At 35.9% G+C, this 22,915-nt stretch overlaps 1 protein-coding gene and 3 long non-coding RNA genes across 17 annotated transcripts in view; 2 read left to right on the forward strand and 2 right to left on the reverse strand.

Annotated features, from left to right (window-relative positions):
• The window catches only part of LOC137633468 (uncharacterized), a 429,224-nt gene that overhangs the window by 80,938 nt on the left and 325,371 nt on the right, over positions 1–22,915 (reverse strand). The gene's annotated exons all lie outside the window — the stretch shown is intronic.
• Positions 1–22,915, forward strand: part of LOC137633471 (uncharacterized) — a 415,554-nt gene that overhangs the window by 80,825 nt on the left and 311,814 nt on the right. The gene's annotated exons all lie outside the window — the stretch shown is intronic.
• The window catches only part of LOC137633473 (uncharacterized), a 246,637-nt gene that overhangs the window by 45,411 nt on the left and 178,311 nt on the right, over positions 1–22,915 (forward strand). The gene's annotated exons all lie outside the window — the stretch shown is intronic.
• LOC137633940 (uncharacterized) overlaps positions 20,293–22,915 on the reverse strand; it is a 56,947-nt gene continuing 54,324 nt past the window's right edge. The window contains exon 5 of the long non-coding RNA XR_011042368.1: positions 20,293–20,498. This is a non-coding gene — a long non-coding RNA (uncharacterized lncRNA). The remainder of the gene's footprint in view (positions 20,499–22,915) is intronic.

Genomic DNA, 22,915 nt, shown 5'->3' on the forward strand with positions numbered 1-22,915 from the left:
AAAGGAAATAAATAAATGATTGATTTGCTTAAAGACCTGTAAGTGCAAACTGCTTATAACTAAATGTTTCATGAGATATATCAAATTTTGTTTGTCATAATTAATACAAATTTTATTTATTTTTATAACTGAGAGTACAATGTTATGTAGACAAATTATTTGAAGATTGGAGAATTTATGCCAATGTAGGTGAAGATAAAGATTTTCATATATGTGAAGTAAAAGTTATTTTAAAAACAATTTTTGTATCAAATTTTTAGTTTTGGACAACTCCAAGCCAGTGAGGAATAGCGGACAGACAAGTCCACAAAGGTTGTCCATTTCAACCGAATTTTTAGCTATTAAATTTGTCACTATCATCAAATTGAAAAAATGTTTAGTATTTTCTAAATAATTTTCCTGTTTCAAATGTAATGAACAATTGTAGATTTTACTTTGCAACTTTTATTCATATTTTTCATTTTGATATAAACACTTTGTTTATGACTTATTTTTTATATTAATATTCAAAATTTTCATTGAAATAATTTATTGTTTTTTGAGCAGCATATTTATTTTATTGTTTCAAGGAATCAAATTATAGATTCTCAAAATATGATTTTGCATTAATTTTCAATTTCACAAAACTAATTTGAAATTGTAATTTAATATGATTTTGCATTGATTATTAAACTATTAAATTATGATTCTTTTATGGTCATAAAAATATATTTTTGTAACATTTAAATGTTCCTGAATTGTGGTGAACATACCAAATCATTTTGAGGGGTACTGTCGTCATTTTGGTCGAGTCTTGATCACTAGTAAGTGGTTTAACTTCTCTAAGGCATTGTATGAATACACTACTGTATAATACAACAGCTGTATAGCTTTGAGGGCTACTGTATTACTGATATGAACCTATACATCTCCTCCTGCTTATTCTCTTTAAGCCATAACAATGTTTTCGACATTGTTACAGATTAAAGAAAAACAGAAGGAAATGTATAGTTTGATATATCATTAATACAGTACCTCTGTAAGCTATACAACTGTATTATACAGTAGTGTATTTCTCAAACGACTGAGAATTGAATTAACTTACGAGTGTCCAACAATCGACCTAAATGACGACAGTACTCCTCAAAATGATGTGGTATATTTAAAACAATACAGGAACATTTAAACTCTAATTACAAAATAAATTTTTTATGAACTTACACCATGATTCATTAAAGATATATTTTGGGTTAATATTTTATGCCTTTTACTTACATAATAATGCATCATGATGTACGGAAAATATAACTATGTAAGAATATGTAATTAAAACAAGGACTAATAAAGTTAAAGTTAAAGATTTACTTTTATTTAATCAAAGTACAAAAATAAAAAAAATATATTTTTTTTAAATTTTATTTTTTCATGTACATTAGTGTCCCCCCCAAAATAGGGGCTGACCTCACGGAACGGCTTTGCAGGCAATTGGCGACCCTCCCTTGGTGCCCTGCAGGTCAGAGAATCCGTACAGGAGGCAGACAATGCCGGAATAACTACCGAGACTATTGTGTCGTGTGCCTTTTATCTGAATGGGAAATTGAGTATCTGGCAACTGCCTTGGTTAATGGGAGAATTGCCACTAAGAGGTCTTCCATTTTTGGTTAAAGTGAAATTGCTTTTCTCAAAGTTAGTAAGAAGTTTATTATAACTTGAGATGAAACTGCCATATTTTATCCTTTATATAAAGTTCTTAGATTTAATTCTTAAAAGGTGATTTAAAATGTCATAATTAAAGAGGTCATCTGGAACCAGAATTAGTTGGGAAAATTATAAAGTCACATTTATAGTTTGGTTAACCGACTGATTTTCAAAAGTTCCATTTAATAAACTCGAGCAAAATTGCTTTATAAAATCATGACAAGATATTAAATTTATATTTTTTTACCCATTCAAAGTCAAACAACATCTTTAACAAAGCAATTTTATATTCCTTTTAAAAAACAAAAACTTAATTCCATTTTACAGCACGATCAGATGGAATACTGTCGGCAGAAAGTATGTTTACACAAGATGAGTATCCGTGTACCTATACCATGTGATCGGAAGGTGTACTCTCTATAAGACACTTGGGGTGTCATTTCAGTTTTGTTGTCTATTCTAATTTCTGTAATGCAATATCATAGAAAATAAGTCCAGTTTAAGAATATAGAATATTAAAAAAAGCATTAGAATTGGCCATAAGTTGCACATTACTTTCATATAAAAAATAATTGTATAAATAATAAATTCCAATTAAAATTTAAATCACCAAACTAAGAATGTATTACAAATGTGACCTGAAACTTCAAACACATTTTTTCCATGTATTTACAAATCAAATATTTTAATTCCAAAGAAATTATTTATTTATTTCACTACTTTTCATGAAATGTACCTGTTTCATTCCTCCTGAATAAGAAATACTTAGTGTGTGCTTAGTCAAACGATTGAATAGTGAAATGAAGTATTTATTCAATTGAATTACACAATAGTTAACCTGAATTCTACATTATTCATATCATAGCATCAGTAGAATAATGAAAAACTGAAAAATGTAAATGAATCTTCATTAATGATCAGATGTTTATAATTTACTTAAATGTAACGAGTCGCCAACGAACGCACGAGTCTTCGTTTCGAGCACATTTTATTAAACCAGGTTTCGAAAACTTCCGAGAAAGCAGCAAAGACCAAACAAACGTCCGATAGACACCGTTTACACGCGATGCTTCTCTGATGGGCGAAAGACTTTGGAAAAGGGGGTGACATCCATCCGGAGTACTGCCCCGACGTCCGCTAAACTCACCCCAGCGAGACGCCGGATCGAACTAGCGTTGCATTCCCCCGAACAGACGAGATAGCACAGGCAGCGTGCCCGCCCAGGCAAGGCTCCGAGAGACGTGCTTAAGGTACTAAGGTAACCTTCAATACCATAAGACACCAGTCGGATACCTTTCTGGGCGGGCAAATTACTGCCTGACCTTTACGTAATATCAAACTATCTGTACATAATATAGTTATTTCCCGCTTGTTCTGTTAACCAAAAGGCGAGATTTATTTATAATGTCCCTTTCCAATTGTGCGGTTTTAACAAATGGCCGTCTGAAATCTCTGATTGTCCTTAATATCGTATCAATTTAAATATCTTTCAATGATCTTCATTTCAACTGGCTGAGACACAGCGGCAAATTCCAAACAAGGAGGAGGACAAATTTCAAGACAAAATCCTCTATCTGTGCGAGTAAACTTTCTAAGAATGAAGCAAATCATCCACTATTTCTACAATATTCATCAAACTTCATTAAACAGACAAAATATTAGGAATAGTGCAAAAGGAACAGCAACCAATTTGGGGGAGGATATAAACCAGAGGATGATAAAGTCCCACGAACACGACTAATCAATTGGTAATGATTGTGCCAAGACTCAATAACAGATTTCTATTCCGGCTCTCAATAAGGTAATATCCTAAGTCCTTTTCTAAGTCATCTCCAAGTCATTTCTATTCATGAGGAGATGCCAAAGTCACTGTCTCCACTAGCAGATAAAATAGGCAGAGATCCTCCAAATCAATTTGATGTCAACATTGTAGAAGCAACGAGAATATAACAAGGTTGAAAAATCCTTTACTCCTATCTTGGTGTAAGAACAAGCTTCAGTCTTGCACCAATGAGATCTGGATTTAGGAGTCTGGGCCAAATTGCACCAGGGTAAAATGAGGAAATATAAAATGTAGAGAAAAAACAAAAGAGGATCAATCAATATGCGATATATGGTTTTATTCAACAAGCAAGACAACTTCAGTGTGCCCCAGATCTAGCACACACAAAGGTGTATGGGTATTGGGCAACGAACCTCCAACCAGACTCGCTAGAAACAGGCCAAGATTGTGAGGACAACTGTAGGCAAATCCAAAGGAAAATGAGGGGAACTTGTCACTTAATAAAAAGCTTGACGTCTTCACAAAACAATTTGATAGATGATTACTCAAAAAGACTCGAAGGAAGCAAGCTACTATACACAGTAGGACGTCCTTCTAAAACCTCATCCAATCAAAGCTCATATGACATTAGAAAGGATTTCGATTAGCAAATAACTATGAACAGTACTTCCCCAAATGAGACAGAGCAATAAGTTTATTTTGGTAAATGTAAAGAGCAGAAAAAAAGGTATCAATGGTGTATGATTCACCAATGCCAACTGAAATAGTTGATCAAGTGATCAGAGGTGACAACAGTCTCTCTTCATTTCATTTCACGAGAAACAGAATGGCCGCACATAAATACACAGCTGGTAGCAAGGGAACAGAATAATGGCAGAGTCTTTTATAGAGAAGGAAGACAGAAGAACCTCGAATTAACGAGATAACGAATAGCATTTTCAAGGAACAAAAAATTACTATCATACTCAAGCCGTATAAATTGAATAACTTATCCAGGGAACATGAAATGAATAGCATATTCAAAGCAAAGAAACTGAATAGCTTTTTCATGCCACAGAGTGTATGAATATAGTATGAATAAATGCATACTTTATTCAGGGCACAAACAGACAATAAACCTGAGAGAGAGAGATCAAAGCAGACTGGATTCTCAGGCATAAAGGAATGCTAAGAACTGAAAGATCTGACTTCAAAGTTAACGTTAATTTTATAGGTTGATTAAGAGGAGTCTAAGTGTCACCCTTGACAGAACCTAATGAAGATATACAAGATGCATGGAGAAGAAATAGGGGACCAGCTGCTCCACAGTACATCACTTCATACAAGCAAGACAACAGTTGTGTACTACAGACTTATCATGCAGAACAAGCAAGGAAACAGACTCACAAGCGACAAAGGACAAAAGACAAGCACTTGCCATAAAGCTTGAGGCCTGCACTGACCGATTTGACAAATGACAACGTCAAACGATTCAAAGCAAGCAAACTACTATGCGATGGTAGAGACGGACAAGAATGCGTTTTGAAGTATTGAATTAAAAGCTGAACATAGACACGACTGGCAAAATCTAACCGAGGCCCTTTACGTCAATAGGCGTAGGAGGAGATGATGATGATGGACACCATTTTAAAACCTTGTTCACTATGGAAATAGCTTCACTGTACTCTTGCAAACAAGAGACAGTGATAGGTTCCTCTTGGCAAATGTAGAACATCAACAAAATTTATCAATATTATCACCAACCCTACAATGGTGATCAACGTCCTGTTGCACCAATCTCGTTTCTTTCTATTTTACGGGAAACTGGATGGCTATAGACAATTTCGCCAACCCACAATTGAATTAGTAATCACCAAAAACAATGGAGAAATGATTTATCAACAATTTGAAACAGAACAAATACTATATTTATGGAAGTGAAAATAAATAGCATATTCACAGAAAACAAAGTAAACAGCATAATTTTGGAATAGCCAACATGCCTTATCCACCGCACAAACACAAAAATGTTTTATCAAGGCACAAACACCAAAAACCCCAGCTGACAAAAAAGATTAAAGCAACTTTATTCTCTGGTATACACAAATACCAAGAGTTGAAGAACCTGACTGCAAGTAATGTAGCAGTTAACATCACAGTCAACCTTATTAGTAGGACTGAATAGAAGGTCTTCTTCATCATTTACAAGGAAGACAAAAGTTTAACCTGTATGGAAGCAAATAGATAGCTAAAGATCAAATGGGTTGAGAAAGAACTGGATAATCACACCTACCCAGTCTTCTCAGGTGTCACCCTTGACAGAACGCTCTCCTTTTAAGAGCACACAAACAATAGCAAACATAAAGTAGCAACTAGGAACAGCCGCCTCAGCAAATTCGCCAACACCAGCTACAGAAGAAGAAACCCTGAGACTCTGAGACAAAAAGCCCTGCCACTCTGTTACTCTACTGTGGAGTAGTGAGCATAAGTGTGGGCCAAGATCATGCCATGCGCATAAGGTAGACCCAGAACTAAATAAATCCTGTCGGATTATTACTGGCACCGTAAAATCAACCCCTTTACGACCTTTACATAAAACAGCCAGTATCCTACCACCCGACAAGAAATGCTAGCAAAAACTGAAAAGAATAAACAAATTAATGACCCCAGGCATCCAGTGTCCAATCACCACGAAGAAGGTGATGACTGAAATCCCACAAAAGCTTCGCAACAGTGGATGGACAAGAACCAAAACGATCAGCTGCTCACAGGCTAGAGAAGTGGCGGGAAGCGACCAACGGCCATCCAATGAGGTGTTGCCCAGCCCAGACAAAGGCCTGTCCAGCGAAACAACCCTCACCAGGAAGGACTGGGTAACCCTGAACGGAGCAAGGGCGAAAATGGGCAAAGTTGGAGATAACTAACACAAATGGGGATAAGCCACCAACCCTGAATTCCCATTTAGGACAACACCACAAACAGTATAACACATCGTACGAGGGTGCCCACTGGGCCATCACTGCTCAGGTCAAGACCTCAGAGAGGCAAAGGACAACATCCTTATGTGGATTCGACATTGGAGTTATAAGATAAGTTGTCTTGTAAGACAAAAGCATAGCATGGCAGAGACTCTTCCAATATTGACCAAGTGATACAGAAGCATAAAATATCCATTTCTAGACCATCAACTGAAAACACACTAGGATTTCAATCTGATGTACTGTAAGCAGCTATGAATTAACTCTGCAAAACTAGGATATAATAAAGCCATCGAAAAACCCGCAAGTGAAAGGGGGAGAAAACCAGCAAAATATCCTCTAAGGTGACCTGATACTTTCCCAATGCAGTCAAAGCACCAAAGACTGCATCCTGAGAGGACATACCAAGGTCAAAGCCTCCAATACATTTGTCCAAACCCATGACTGAAAAGGAGCAATATAGAACATATTTCTATAAGAAAATCTTGTGTTTATTACTTTCTGACTCCATACAAAGACAGAATTAACCTCAAGATTCAATTCTGACTAAAGGCAGTCTTGACTTAATAGCAGAAACCAATTAAGTCCAAGTAAAAACCAAAGTAGAGAAGAGCTTTTCAAAAATCAAATACTTAAAATACTGAGCTGCTTATAAATAAATCTTAAGGAAATACAAGGAAAGCTGACAGCCGTTTTAATTTGATTCTTCACAAGTGGATAACACCTTTTGTGATATGGACCGGAAACAAAACGAATTTCTGGGCAAGACAGAAGTTTTAGTCGAGATCAAGTATTAAAAATACCAAGCCATTTACAAATCAGTCAGAAGACAATGAAAGATATATTGAAAGGCATTTTGCTTTGATTCAACACAAGTGGATAACACCTTTTGTGATATAGACTGATAGCAAAACAACTTACAGAATAAGACAAACTCAGGAACTTGTCAGGAATAAAGAGGGACACTTCTGACATAAGAGGCGAGATCTTCCTCAGGGAGAAATTAGAATTAACAATAATCAAAACCCTTATTATAGAAGGGGACCAGACATCAAGAAATAAAATGGCTGGCAAGTGGCCGAAGATACAGGTAATCAGTTAGCAAGCGAGTTACGCTTTGACTTTCGCTCGGAAAACAAACGAGGGAATTAATGAGACGAAAGCTTTAATGAGGACACGGGAAAAAGCATTCTCTCACTGGCACTCGGCATTGTTTTCGTCCCTCATTCTAGATTGAAAAACTCTTGCAAAATCTTGCCGATTTAAAGTACAGCCACTCTACGTACGGGCTGCCAATGCAAGAGCTCGTGTCCCACACAAGAGTAGGGCAATGTTAACCGCACTGACACGTGAAATGAAGGACGTCTTCCAAAGATATGAGAAAAAACGTCCGACACTTGAAGAGTTTAAAACAGTGTGACATACAAGATATGAATAGAGAAAAGTAAAAATATCTAAAGACAATATTATGATACTTTATCGTAAAAATTGGCCAGTTTTCTGATAGAAATATTAGGTAAATTCTTTAGATCTTGCAAGAGAGAAATTTAGAAGGGATTTATCAATACAAGAGGCATCCAAATATTTGTTCATCATAAAATAGAATATAATCCATTATGGATTTATGAGGATTAACCAAAAATAAATCCATTACAATAAGAAGGTTGGACAAAAGGAAACCTTTAGAGAAGAACGAATTTTTAGGATGGAGAACCCGAAATAAGTCTCCCAGATGAGAGAGGAATAAGTCTAAGAAAAATAAGCAAATGAAATTAATCAAACAATTCTTTCGAATCAGTTTGAAAGAAGTGATGATTCAGCAAAAAGCAGATTCTCTTAACCGGAACAAATCCAAAGTAAATTAGAAATCTAGATCCATTAACAACAGGGTGAAAATTACCTCGGGGAGATACAAATACTTTGTAAATTTATAACTAAATCCTTTGAAAAAGTGAACAGATTTAGGAAAGCAATGTAAGAAAGGAAAATCCATGTCGTTGTAAGAGGAAAGTAAAACATGTGAAAACCATTTCACAAGTTGTGAAATTAAGGAAATGTTCTAGGAAACATTGTCTTAAGAGCTTTGGATTCTGAAACACAAGGAAACTTGTAAAATCCATAAGATAATGCAAAATTCCTTACCATGGGCTGATAGTAGAAATAGAGTACAGCATACATTATAGTCTCCAAAATTATCCTCTAAATTAAGTTTTGATTCTCAAGTAAGAAAATTAATCACCAAGGAACTTCCATAAAGGGAAGGAACTTCCATAAAGGGAAGGAACTTCCATAAAGGGAAGGAACTTCAGCTTTACCACATGAAACTCATCAACAGATACTACACACAGAACACTGCATAATTTCTGCAATCTCATTATTACTATTATTATCACCAGCTAAACTACAACCCTAGTTGGAAAAGCAGGATACTATAATCCCTAGAAGGGGTCCAACAGAGAAAATAGCCCTGTGAGAACAGGAAATAAGGAAACTGAAAGAATAGTGTGCCTGAGTGTACCCTCAAGCAAGAGAACTCTAAGCCAAGACAGTGGATGGCTGTGGTACAGAAGCTCTGGCAATAAAATGGTTTGATTTTGAAGTGTCCTTCTCCTAGAAGAGCTGCTTACCATAGCTAAAGAGTCTCTTCTACCCTTACCAAGTGGAAAGTAGCCACTAAACAATTACAGTGCAGTAGTTAACCCTTTGAGTTAATAAGAATTTTTCAGTGTATTGTAGGCAAAGGAAAATGAGCTGAAGCCGCAAAGGGATCCAATGTAGTACTATCTGACCAGTCAAAGGACCCAATAATTCTCTAGAAGTCATTGCTTCTATCTCCTCTAAACTAGCCGTCTTACTCCTCCTATTTTACCGCATTCTATTCTAATTAGTTTAAAAGATAATTCTTGTGCAAGTCCTATATGAGTGTAGTGTAGAAATGTGATGACATATCTTGATAAACTATTTTATAATCATAATATGATAGACATCTGTCATGCCAGCTCACTCTTTGGGGGCTTATAACTTGCATGATAAACTGACATAATGGAAACTGACTGACAGTGACCAAATAAAAAGAAAACTCATTATAAACTTATCAATCTCTTATGTACCTCAATCTGATAAGAAAACTGAGTTCATTTCTAACTCCTCTTCTAAAAAAAATTTTGAGTTTTAAGAACATAAAATTCTTGTTTGATAATTACTTTCTATAGGTTTCTGTTCTATATCAACCTCTTGTGCTCTAAATGTTCATGGCTTGAGAACAAAAGAAACAGCTTGAACATTAGTAGCGTAATGTACGGATTCCAAAGTACATCACGTTTTATCCCTTGGCATAACAACGGAACAATTTGATTTCCCAAAGCACCAGACTCTGTTTTCCAATCTTAGTAAACTTGGCAACACAAAAAACTCCATTGATGACAACCAGATAAAAAAGAAATATTGAAGATTATATTCTCTCCACATTACAAGTAGATTTACAAGAACATAAAAACTCTACTTAAAAATCAAAACTTCCTGGGAACATATTCAAGAAGAAACACAACCTGGCTTTAGAAAAGCCCTCACACTACACATTAGCAACATATAAAATCATTCTTCATCTATAGAAAGACTCCAATACTCGACAAAGTCATCGCCATATTGAGCCTCCATGATTCTTCCCAAGACTATAATTTCTACACCGCTTAATCGAACAAAAACCAACAAGTCTACTCAGAATCAGAACGACCATTCACTTCGCCTTTCGATACAGATTAGCAGAGAATCTAAATACACAAACAGATAACTTCATATTACAAAAGGTTGTCGCATCAACTCAAGATGAACTGATGCAACAGAGATGCTTGTTCACTTTCCCTCACTCGATCGCCCACAGAGGAACAACGCGCGCGATGTATCGGACATGTATAGGGTGATGCCGGTCTTCTCTCTCGGAAGTTTTCAAAAACCTAAATGTAATGAAAAATGTGCAAAACTCTTCCATGTCCTTCGTGGGACAAGTCGCAATTGTAAATTAAAAATGTCTGAGAATTAACAAATTTAAATTCACATTCTTTTAGTTTTTCGTTTCTTTTAGATGCAACGGTATAATTGAATCGAATTAGTAAACTATTTTGTTTTCACCTGAAAGTGATTCTACATTCCAAAATTCTTTCGTTTAATTAGGCATACACTAAGTGTTTATATTCAAATTTAATAAACAGATATTTCTCATAAAAGTAGACAAATATTCACATGTAATCAATCTATTCAATTATAAATAGACAGCCAATTGCCTGACAAATAAAGTCACATTTGAAACACACTATTATTCTGGTAAATATCTTAATAGCGGAATATATAAAGTTTATCCAAGTATTTTCATACTAAAAGCAATGTGGAAAACCCACAACCAATTCTTTTGCTTTCAGAAGACTATGTTCATAAAACCTGGACTTAGAATCTACTTTACACATCACTACAGGAATCAGAATATACGGTAAAACTGAAATCATCTCTAGACGATATCTGATAAGGAAGACACCTTCTGTCCCATGATAAAGGACACAAATACTGTACTTGCGTTTTTATCATACTTTCCACATATCGTATTTCTTCAGACCATTATTATGTAACTTTGGAATTAATGACTGTTTTTTCATTAAAAGGAATACTAATTAGCATTGTTATAGATGGTCTTTGATCGATGAAAGTCTACAAAATATAAATAAACTTATTTAACAAGTCATCATTTCATAAAACAACTTTGCATTGTTGTTAGTGGAATTTGAAACTCTGACAGTCAGTCAAATTACAATTGTGACTCAAGATTTTCCTCAAATCCTTTTTAAGTTTTAGATTACCTTTATTTCAGTGACATTCAAAAAGACACCTTTTAGAATTATATATCTAAGTAAGCTTTATATAAAGGATAGAAACTTCAACAGCTTAATCTCAAGTTATAACTTAACTTTCTTACCTAAATCGAGACAACCAATTTCAGTTAATATTAAACAAATGGAAGACGACATAGCGAATACATTCTCCCAATAACAAAAACAATTGTTAGATAATCAATTTTCCAATTCAGAGATAAAAGACACATATCACAATAGCAACGGGAGTAACTCCGGCACAGTCTGACGACTGCAAGGCCTCTGGCAAGCAGGGAGGGACGTCTTTAGCATTGCCTTGCGCGTTCCGTGAGATCAGCCCCTTGGGGTGCGGCCACTGGCCTTTATTTCTTTCCAAATCATCTACATCTACATCTGGAAGAGAACTCAGACTTTAGACTCGATACAATGGCAATGTCAGTTACAAAATGGTATTTCGTTTGGCATAAGACTGGAATCGTGTTAGGCGTGATTAAGACATTTGACTGAATTTCAAATCTTATATAGTTTTATGTTTATGCTTTAGTAATGGACCTAGAAATATTATAATTAATATTACAATCTAATTAATTCATTTAAAATTGTTTTATCTTGCTTTTGTTCTATAAGAATTAACTACTACTGTAAACATATTTTCAGAACTTGGAATAAAAATGCAACATTGTACATCTACCTTCATACACATTAACTAGCAAACCATTACTAATACATTTACATACAAAAAAAACTCTAGCCGTTTCTAGTCCACTGCAGGACAAAAGCCTCAGACATGTCCTTAGTCATGTCTGGGGTTTGGCCATTTCCATCGCCACGCTGGCCACTGCGGATTGGTGATGGTGGGAGACTTTAGTCTGATCGCTCCCAGCAAACCAAGCTAGTATGGGTGGGCCTGAATAGTAAAAGTTTGATCATGGCGATACACAAACCCTTTCACCACGTTGAGGTATCCCCACTGAGAAAAGGATTGTACGCCATAGCTAACATCTACCCAGTCAATATAACAATTTATTAAATGTATCTAACTTTCTTCACTAAGGCCAAACTAGAATATAGCTTTCTTTGCTAACTTGTAGGAGAACCATAATAAAAATCATTGCATCATCTTAATGAGTTTAACGTATAAAGAATTAAGTCTATATTCTTCAGGGTCATTTTAGTCCTGCTAGTCTCATATCCACCAATTTTCTTTAGTTGCCGTTCCTAGTTCTTTCCCTTTGTTGATATGTCCATAAGAAATAATTCTCAGTCTTAGAATGTTGAAACCCAGTCTTATACCAAAAGAAATGACAGATTTTAAACATAACAAACTGACTTCAACATAAAAGTTCTCTTTAACAATAATCAAATTAAGTCACAAAAACATTTTGATACAAAACTCGCACTGCAGCAATGAGCAAAATCCTATACTGTACAGCCTTATAAACATCGTAATATTCACAATAATAAAATAGTTTTAAAATACAAATTCTTAGAAAATTATTTGTATTTTTCCTAGCAATATAAACCAGAGTTATTTATAGGTGTTTAATCAGTTGTTGCTTTTCCAAGAACAGAATTTGAAGGACTTGCGGGGTGGATGAGGCTTATAGCATCCTGTTTTTCCAACTGGGATTGTAGCTTAGCTAGTAATAATAATAAGACGACAAACAAGGCAGCCTGTCGCTACTTGTGCCTGGTGTAAGAGTGGCTACATCTAGATCCACTGGGTTCGGATCTGTTCTTGTATGAACATAAACCTTACTTTGTTTTGAGAAAGCTAGAGGAGGAGATTTTGATTTCATCTGGCGCATCAAAGGCCATTCAGCGATGTATAATGCAAATTAATCAACCTGTACTTTGACCTTAAGGAATTCTCCGTACCTGAAATCTATCAATTAAACAATTCTAACTCACCCTTGGCCTGGTTTGACAGAGGGACATCGCAGTTGTCTTGAATTCTGCGGCTCTGGGAAGAACCCGTCAATAGTACAGCACCTTGGTGGTTCACCCAACCCACCTAGTTGCCTTATCAAGCTCACTCATTTAAGAAAGTGGAAAGTTTCCCCTGAACTTTTTGGTAACTCTAGTGGAGGTATCACAGATGCCTCTACGGCCATTTCTACTGCCTCTGTGGCAATTTGTTCCATTTCTGATGTACCAGGCTCTTGTCTTGAGAGAGATCTTGAGCCTTTTGAAGGAGCTAGTATTTCTAGATATGCCCTTCTTGTTTTGACTTGTGTTTACAAGGAAGTTGGGTGAGGACAGGCGACTATAAGTCCTCGTAAGAAATAGGTGTCCAGGAGAAGTCCTCGGAAGGGTTCCAAAAGGAGTCCTCGGAGGAAAAAGGCAAACTGCCCGCATTGGACAGGGTAACAAATTGCCCCGTCATCAGATAGTTCGTTTAACGCTGAAACCGGGAGAGAGATAAAATTTGCATCATTAATAACAATATTTCTTTAATCTTAACCATCACTTTTTGAAGGATGTAATTCGACCTCCAACCAAAGGAAGGAGGAGCTTCAAGAAGAACCTTCAAAGCCAGGTCCAGCTCTCATACATACTTTGAAGCATTTGTATTCATCATATCTGAGAGAGAAAAACACAAATGCAAGCATAAAGATTTGAATAGCAGTTTGAGCAGAGAAGTGAGTTAAGCACGAAGAACAGGATTAAACTGTGGCAATAGCTACTTCCGCTTGAAGTGGGTGAGATATTGGCACGCAAACAATATTGCCAGAATCCCAATAATTCCTTAAAACTCTGGTCATGGAGAAGCAACAACGGAGTAAACAAAGGTTTGTCTTCATGTAATAATAATCAAGCGATCACAACATAAGCTAATGCTACCCAGTCAAAAATAAATTGCCTGAAAAACATTTTATCATAAACTTATTGAAAAATTTATACTTTTGTAAATCCTCTACACAGCTAAATAAATAAAACAAATGGAAAATCTACCTTCAGATAAGTAGTAATCTAACAATATAAAATCAGATAGGAAAACTACTACAATAGATTCCTTTTTTTTTGTCTAAAGCTGAAGTTCATAAAAATGTTTTTCTGATCTCAGCAAAAACATCTTGATTCGAAAGTAAATAGAACATAAAACATCATCCCACCTAATCTATCACTTCAATGTCCTAACCTCCTGAAGGGTGACTAAATATATCATGCGAAAGAGACCAAGTATCGCAGGCTATTGCTCCAACAATTAAGATGTCACAAAACTAACTTAAGGTCACTTGATATTTAGAAAAATTCAAACAGATCTATAATTATTAAATTTCAGAGACTAATCAGGCAAATATATTAAATTCAAGACTAAAAGACTACTCTATTTGATATCAGTATCGCTTGGAAAAATTACTGAAGTTTAAATTTTAGTCTCATTAAACAAATGTTTTTTAACCTATCGAATAACATTTCTGAAGCTTTATCCTTTCACCAGCACTTTGACCTCTGGTTTTCTCAGCCTAATCTCGCGAAACAGACACAGAAACAGTCTTGGCTTTAGTGTGAACAAACGTCTTTTCCTACTACAAGAAGAAGAAGAATGTCCTCTCTTGATCTACGAGGTCAAACTTCTGCTCACAGCTATGAAAATCCCGACCAAAATTTGACTTCTAAACAGAATTTAAAAGATTTTGCTCATTTGCTGTAATGGGATTAATACAGAATATTTATATATACAAAATTCTACGATGATTATTAACAGGCAGAACACATTTCTAGCACCTGAAGTTATCTCGATTAAAATTGGTTAATATTGATACTCCAAAACTTCTCTCTCGTACAATACTCGACTATCCATCTGGTTCAACTATTCCCTAACATGAGGCTAGCTAACAGCTAGCCTTATCTCATATGGTATTTGACTATCCAACTATCCATTCCCACAACTCAAGACTGACTACTGAATAGACTAGACATTTGACTAGCCATTCTGGTTATGTTATCTTATAACAAATATATCTTGCCTTGAATAATGACTTCCATCATAGACTCATCTTCTTAAGAACATAAAATGAATAACTTTGTTTGATATCGTTTGCTATAATGATAATGATACCCCCAACTCTACATTGTTCTCTGAAATGTCTCAGCGAAATCCCTGGAAGAGAAACTTTACATTCAACCTCAGAAAACTTTTATATTATTTTGGTTAAATATTTAATCTGTGATTTTATGAAATTGTTAAATAAGTGCAGTATTTTACACTTTTTCATTTGATTTATTCTAGAATAATCTTCGTCACATGGACTTGGAGAAAGAATATATAAAGGAATTCTCATTGGCAGAAATGGTAGGAGATGGTTGGTCGTCCCTATCTAATCCTTCATGTCTCGCACCTCCTCTGGTGATCTACAAAGCCTACGTTACATTGTGGGGGAGTCTACCCCTGCCCTCAGACTAACAAGCCCCGGCAAAGCAGCACATACTCAAAGACCTACACACCGCAAGGGGAGTCTATCCCATGCCATGAGATTTACAAACCCCGGCTAAGCAGCACGTACGGAAAGACCTATACGTTGAAAATCACGTCTTTAACGCGTACCAACACTTGCAGGCCACTACTTATGCCTCGACACACACACACTCTCTCTCTCTCTCTCATGACATAGAAATTCCCCAGATCTGTATTTATTGCTTATTTTCAATTAAGAAATGCTGTGAATTATCTAGGCGAGAAGGGGTCTCCCTGTCTAACTCCTTTCTCAATTGGAATTTTCTCACTATCGTCATGTAGTTTCAGGATTGGTAAACATTCAAATGTGAGTTTAAAATAGAATCTCTGCTTTGTTAAAATGTGTTCCGTCTGCTAATAATAAATCTAAAAAATGAAATACAAAATATAGGACATCAAATGTACAGAAAATGTCAGCGAGCTTTTTAGAACGGCCGAGAGAAGCTGGCTACAATGGATAACAAACTCTTAATGTACCCATTATAATATTCACCATTAACTTGACTATGATAAAAAAACCATTAACAATGGAATTCTGCTAATACAGGCAGAGTATTCTCTAGAGAGCCGTGATGTCAATATGTATAATCGTGTGTAATATGAGTAATGTTTTCATACAAAATGTTTGACATTCACTGACCTCTCAAAGTTAAAACGTAGAGTCCGAGTGTAAACAAAAATGACGATGAATGTTGCTTTTCCCAAGAAGTAATGAGAAATGAACATTTACTTTCTAGAAATGACAAAATGGATGGAATGAAGTGAAACTATTCCTAAGCAGCTGATCTTTAAAAGATGAATTGGACCCAAACCTTCTTCTAAGTTGTGTGTTATATCTAATTCAACAATAAATTGACTTTTCAATAAACTTCAGCATCTTATCAATGGTAAATATTTCAAATTTCCAATATACACTACATTATTTTACACAAAATAATTACCTTATCCTTTATAATATATAAAAATATCTAAGCCTCCTTGGATTTCATATATACTCAAGTATTTTACACAAATTAAAACCTTATCCCTTATATATAAAAATCTATAAGCTCGCTGGCATTTCTGTACCTTTATAAAAATGATTTCTCAACAAACAATATTCATAAAATGCAAATATGAAACAGGAACCAAATAAATTCTAGGAAAGCCTTTCACACAAGACACTGATTCTCTCATTCAGATCAACAAGATAATATTCTACTGTACGTGAATTGTACGTGTAAATATTCCCATGATCAAAAGAAGATTCAAAACTGTACAATTAGCTTATATCTTACATTATTCAATGCTCTCCTTAGGATCTTAAATAGACCTGTTTTTATTCTAATAAAAAAAACCCTTATTTCACTCAAATAAAATGAGGAAAATGTCGTGGAACTCTAATACTCCTTTGATTTCAAACTCATTCAAAAATCAACTGACACTCCTTCGAAATTATAGTTATTTGGAAGGACGAGAATGCTCTCCGGACAAAAGATACTTTTATGACTATTATTACTAGCTAAGCCATGACCCCATTTGGGAAATCAAGATGCTCGATGCCCCTGGGTTCTAATAGGGAAACTATCCCAATGAGGAAAGGAAATATGGACACAGATAGAATACTCTGCCTGAGTAGGAAGCCGCACAATTTGCCGTAAAAAAATTTGCCGCAAGACAATTTGCCGTACGGATATTTTTCCGCAAAGCCGGAAATTGCAGTTTTCTGTCATTGCTAAAATGAGAAATGAAAGACCGAAAGGTCTTTATTATTTAGCATTATTTTAAACCGTTATGATTCCATACACAATTGAAAGCACCAGATGTAATAAGCTTATAGATGACTCTAAAGAAACATGAGGGAAAGATTTATCAGATTGTTGATACGAACTGTAAGGCAAGAGTGCATACAGTACTGAAATAGAGGAGCACTGAGTAGAGTGCAGACCTCCGCTGCGGCACCTTATTTCTCGACCTTGACCTTTGACCTTAACATGTATTTATTGGTGTGGTTTTTTATACACTCAAATATGAACCAAGTTTGAAGTCTCTGTGACAACGATGTTCAAACTTATGGCTGATTACGTGAATTGGACATTGTGCTTGACCGTGACCTTGACCTTCCAAAATTTAATAATTTCCAGCTTTTTACATAAGTTAATCCCTGCAAGTTTCATTACTCTATGATTAAAATTGAGGTCAGGGAGCTGTTAATAAACACACAAACATGGGGTAAAACATAACCTCCTTCCAACTTTGTTGGCGGAGGTAGTAATGAAGTGATATCTACTTGTAAAATATGAATTAGAAAATATGATAGGAAATACACTTGAATCAAAAAGCCTCAAGATCATCGATTGGTGCTGGATGTGGATGATTTGAAAATGACAATCTCTCACGCCATCAACTTCAAGCTTACCAAGAAACATTAGAAGGAGACGCAAGGAAGAAATTACCCCTCCTATTCCTAGATCAAGAATTGGTCATGTAATTCTCAAGGAATTTACGCTTCTAGAAAAGGGTAAATTTCTACGATAGTGGGGTGGAGGATGATAATAGAACGTTGATTGGGCATGCAATGAAATACTTGTTTATCCTAAAATCTTCTATCAGTTATGTATTCTACATGTCAACATAAGATATGTATGCTCCCCCAAATTTACGGTCTCTTCCCGAATAAGACTATAAGAATCTTGCAATAAGTTTTTTTAAAACAACTGAAGATTTACTCAAGCCCCTAAAACCTGAAAATCTAATGACTGATTTCAAACCAGCTAGTTTTCTTAGTTTATCTGAGTTTTTTCAATTCGCAAATGTAACAGGCTGTTTTTTCTTTAACTACGCCAAACGAAGTTGGAAGGAATTTCTGTTTTGTGTGTTATTTTGTGAATGGTTTCCTGGCCACAATTTTAATCATAGAGTAATGAAACCAGTAGGGGGAAACTGTTATGTAAAAAGCTGGAAATTATTAAGTTTTAGATGTGAGAGAGGCAAGAGAGCGTGCTAGAAATAGGAATGAATGGCGAGCGATTGTGACGCAGTTCCGGTAGGCCCTGCTGCTTCCTCCGGTGCCTTAGATGAACGTGGAGGTAGCAGCAGTAGGGGACTCAGCAGTATGAAGCTTCATCTGTGGTGGAAAATGTGGGAGGTTGGGCTGTGGCACCCTAGCAGTACCAGCTGAACTCGGCTGAGTCCCTGGTTAGGCTGGAGGAACGTAGAGAGTAGAGGTCCCCTTTTTTGTTTTATTTCTTGTTGATGTCGGCTACCCCCCAAAATTGTGGGAGGTGCCTTTGGTATATGTATGTATGTATGTACCAATGATACATCTATAGAACTTGGAGCGAAGCCCTTGGTTCCCGAAAGATGGTGAACTAGCCTATGCCTGGCCAGGACGAAACCAGAGGATACCCGGTGGAGGTCCGAAACAGTTCTGACGTGCAAATCGCTTGTTAGAACTGGGTATAGGAGCAAAAGAGAGGCAGGGGACCTCGTCCATGTAAAGATCGGCCCACTTTTCCTATTAGTCTTTGGAAAGTGTATGAAAGGACTTTCAATCAACAACAGAGTTGGAGGTTATCCATAATGGGCTGAAAATATCTGTTACCTATCGAAACAGATCAATGTCTTGAGAAATAAAGATTTTAATTCTAAAAAATGTCTGACTCAAAGTGTGAGACCTTCAATATTTCTAATCTTTATGTTCTACATTTCTTTTCTTATATATATCCATAAGTAAACAAACGATTGAAAATCAAAGTAAATAAATATAACAATATGCTCTACAAATGAAATAAGATAAAAAAATATTCCAAATTAATATATATATATATATATAAATGATTAAGGTGCCATTTATATACAATTCTTTTTTTTTTGCCTTCTCTTACGCTTTGTGGCATAATGTCTGCGTCTAAATATCCATACAGCAAATTGTCTTACGGCAAATTTTCCTATATCCGCCAGAGTACACCCTCAATCATAAGAACTCTAACCCATTTTGGAATGTCCTAGAAGACCTGTTTACCATAGCTAAAAGAGTCTCTTCTATCCAAACCAAGAGGAAAGTGGCCACTGAATAACTACAGTACAGTAGTTAACCCTTTGAGTGAAGAAGAACTCTTTGGTAATCTCAGTGTTGTCAGGTGTATGAGGAAAGATGAGAATGCGTAAAGAATAGGCCAAGCTATTTGGTGTATGCGTAGGCAAAGGGAAAATGAACCGTAACTAAATGGTTAAGACATTACAAGAAAAAGACTTGAAGAGACTTGTTGGAAGACATTTTCGAAATCCTGTAAAAATCCTTCAAGTAGGACTTGAGACAAAATCCTACTGAAAGATAATGACAGAACAGGTGAGGATAATAGATTTGGATCCTGGGAAAGCAAGGAGCTGATAATGAATAAATGTATGTCCATATCATTCAGTATGAAGAATGATTCAAGCAATAAACACACACTCACACTCATTTACTGAGCTGCATACGTACAGCTTTCTATGTATGAACCTGTGAATTCTTCAACTATTAAAAGTAATTGTTGTAGAAGCATACAATACTTTCAAACAATCTTGCACCACGCACGCACATATATATATACCAAAATACTTTAACTATCAAAGTAAAAACCGGCGACTTCCGTAATAGACGAGAGAGGTCTTGTAGCTACGAGGATTCTTGATGTACTCTAGGTGTAATTATCTATGGCTTCTTCATGTCATTATCTACACCAGAAGATTCTTCAGTGATCTTGGCAAGTCGTGTTCTATGTACTGATGCCGATCACCTGGAAAAGAAAAACACTTTAGTCACATTTTTAAAAATATTTAAAGACAACACAGATTATAAAAGCAAAATACATTACAAGAATATTATTTTTAAGCAAAATACATTACAAGAATATTATTTTTAATGATATCTTAATCATTCTTTTAGTCTTCTACCGTAATTCTGAACTTTTCAAAGCATCTTGATAAAGTCATCCACTTTTCCAAAGTTTTGCTTTCGATTTTGTCTTTATTCACCACCAGCAGATGGAGACACTTGGACAATACTATCGCAACTAATTATTTAGACAAATTCTATACGTATACAAGTGTAACAGAGCATTCATTTTGATATTAAGGTGTACTAGTAGGTATACAAGTGTAAATTTATGTTTTTATAGCCTATGTAATAACCAAAGTTCTGTTTTACACATTTTGGAGTAAGTAAAGTCGACGGTCCAACGGTCTACAATACAGGTGAACGACAGACTGGGGTTCGAGTCCTGCTCAAACTCGATAGTTTCTTTGGTCGCTGCAACCTCACCATTCTTGTGAACTAAGGATGTGGGTTTTGGGGGAGCCATCAGGTCTATCTGTTAAGTCCTCAGCAGCCATTGCTTGGCCCTCCTTGGTCCTAGCTTGGATGGAGAGGGGTCCTGGGTACTGATCATATGCTCATATGGTCTCTCTAGGGCATTGTCCCGTTTGATAGGGCAATGTCACTGTCCCTTGCCTCTGCCATTCATGAGTGGCCCTTAAGCACATTCTCCTACACTGTACTTGAATGACCTGCCATTCCATAGTGTTCACTGGATTTTAGGTCAGTGAAGGAATTCTCTTATATTGGGTGAAGGTTTATGGCATGTCTTTTGTAATTTCTCCATTGCTGATTCTGTTTTGGGAATCACTTATTTCAATATCAAAATCATTACAGAATGTTTTTGCAGCCTACATAATAACCAAAGTCCTCAATGCTCTGTTTTACATATTTTGGAGTGAATAAAGTCAACGGATCAATGGTCTAGTTTGCAAATTGTGACGAGCAGGAAAACCTTTTGTTTTATTTTTATAGTTGAAATCTAATAAGTGAGCTATTTCTAAGTCTAGGAATATTAAAACAATTAATGAACTTTCTGTATATAAGCATTAACTTCTCCAATCAGAAGGCATTACTACAAAGTACACTTCATTTCTTTGTACCGTGAATACAACGCCCACAATTTAGATTGAATTCTAATGATTTGAAAGATGTGCAGACTATATTAAGAATAACATTTTGGTAATAAATCTGTTTCATATTATTATTATCATTATTACTAAGCTACAACCCTAGTTGGAAAAGCAAGATGCTTTAAGCCCAAGGGCTCCAAGAAGGAAAAATACCCGTGAGGAAAGGAAACAAGGAAATAAATAAACTACATGAGAGGTAATAAACAATAAAAATGACAAATTCGTAGATAATTTGTATTTTTCCTAACTATACAAACCTTAGCTATTTACATGGGGGTAATTACTTCGGCGTAGCTGAATGATGAGCCAGAAAAGGTTTAACAAGGGTTTACTACCCCGCCGCTAGTTAGCTTCTTGATAGGGAGGGGTAGCTAGTTCCCCCCCTCCCCCCTCACACACACCAGTGAATGCTTCACTTTGCTTAGAGGTAGGACTTATCCCGGGGGACAGGGCTGGCAGGCAAATATGTGTAAATAGCTAAGGTTTGTATAGTTAGGAAAAATCACAAATTTTAAGTAATTTGTATTTTTCCTAACAGTACTTACCTCGAACTACTTTCTTAGGAGTATCTGAGATCTCCTCCCAACCGACCAGAGTTTTGTGTAGTTTACCCTACTCCCGTTTTCTATGAGGGGCAACCTCAGGTGGTGTGATACGCGCCAAGGCGACCCCGGGTCAGAGAGCATGCTTGCTCAGGTCTCGATCCCCAGTAAGTTCTTGATAGCTAGGTTTCTATGAAGTCCAGTGAGGCACTCGGGGAAGGATGGGCAGGCCATTACCCGAAAGTAGTTCGAGCTAAGTACTGTTAGGAAAAATGTTATTTTGATAATAGAATAAATTTTTGAATATACTTACCCGGTGATTATATAGCTGCAACTCTGTTGCCCGACAGACAATGTGGAGGATTTATTTTTGCTTTATTTTTATTTTTTGTTTTTGCCAAATCCTGTGAGAGAGAGAGAGAGAGAGAGAGAGAGAGAGAGAGAGAGAGAGAGAGAGAGAGAGAGAGAGAGAGAGATATTGTGTTAGCGAGCGAAAGTAGTTAGGTTAACGATCGTTTGTGGTGAGAAAGACTGTTGGTACAAATGAGATTGTTTGTTTACATTTTTAGTAAGGTTACGACAGTGGTGAATGTTTCGGAGCGAATGCTTTTTTATTTGACTGCAGCTTAAGGCAGTTGTGTGAGAGCTGGATTATATCATTATTA

Source organism: Palaemon carinicauda, chromosome 43, assembly GCF_036898095.1.
Source record: "Palaemon carinicauda isolate YSFRI2023 chromosome 43, ASM3689809v2, whole genome shotgun sequence".
Taxonomy (NCBI): domain Eukaryota; kingdom Metazoa; phylum Arthropoda; class Malacostraca; order Decapoda; family Palaemonidae; genus Palaemon; species Palaemon carinicauda.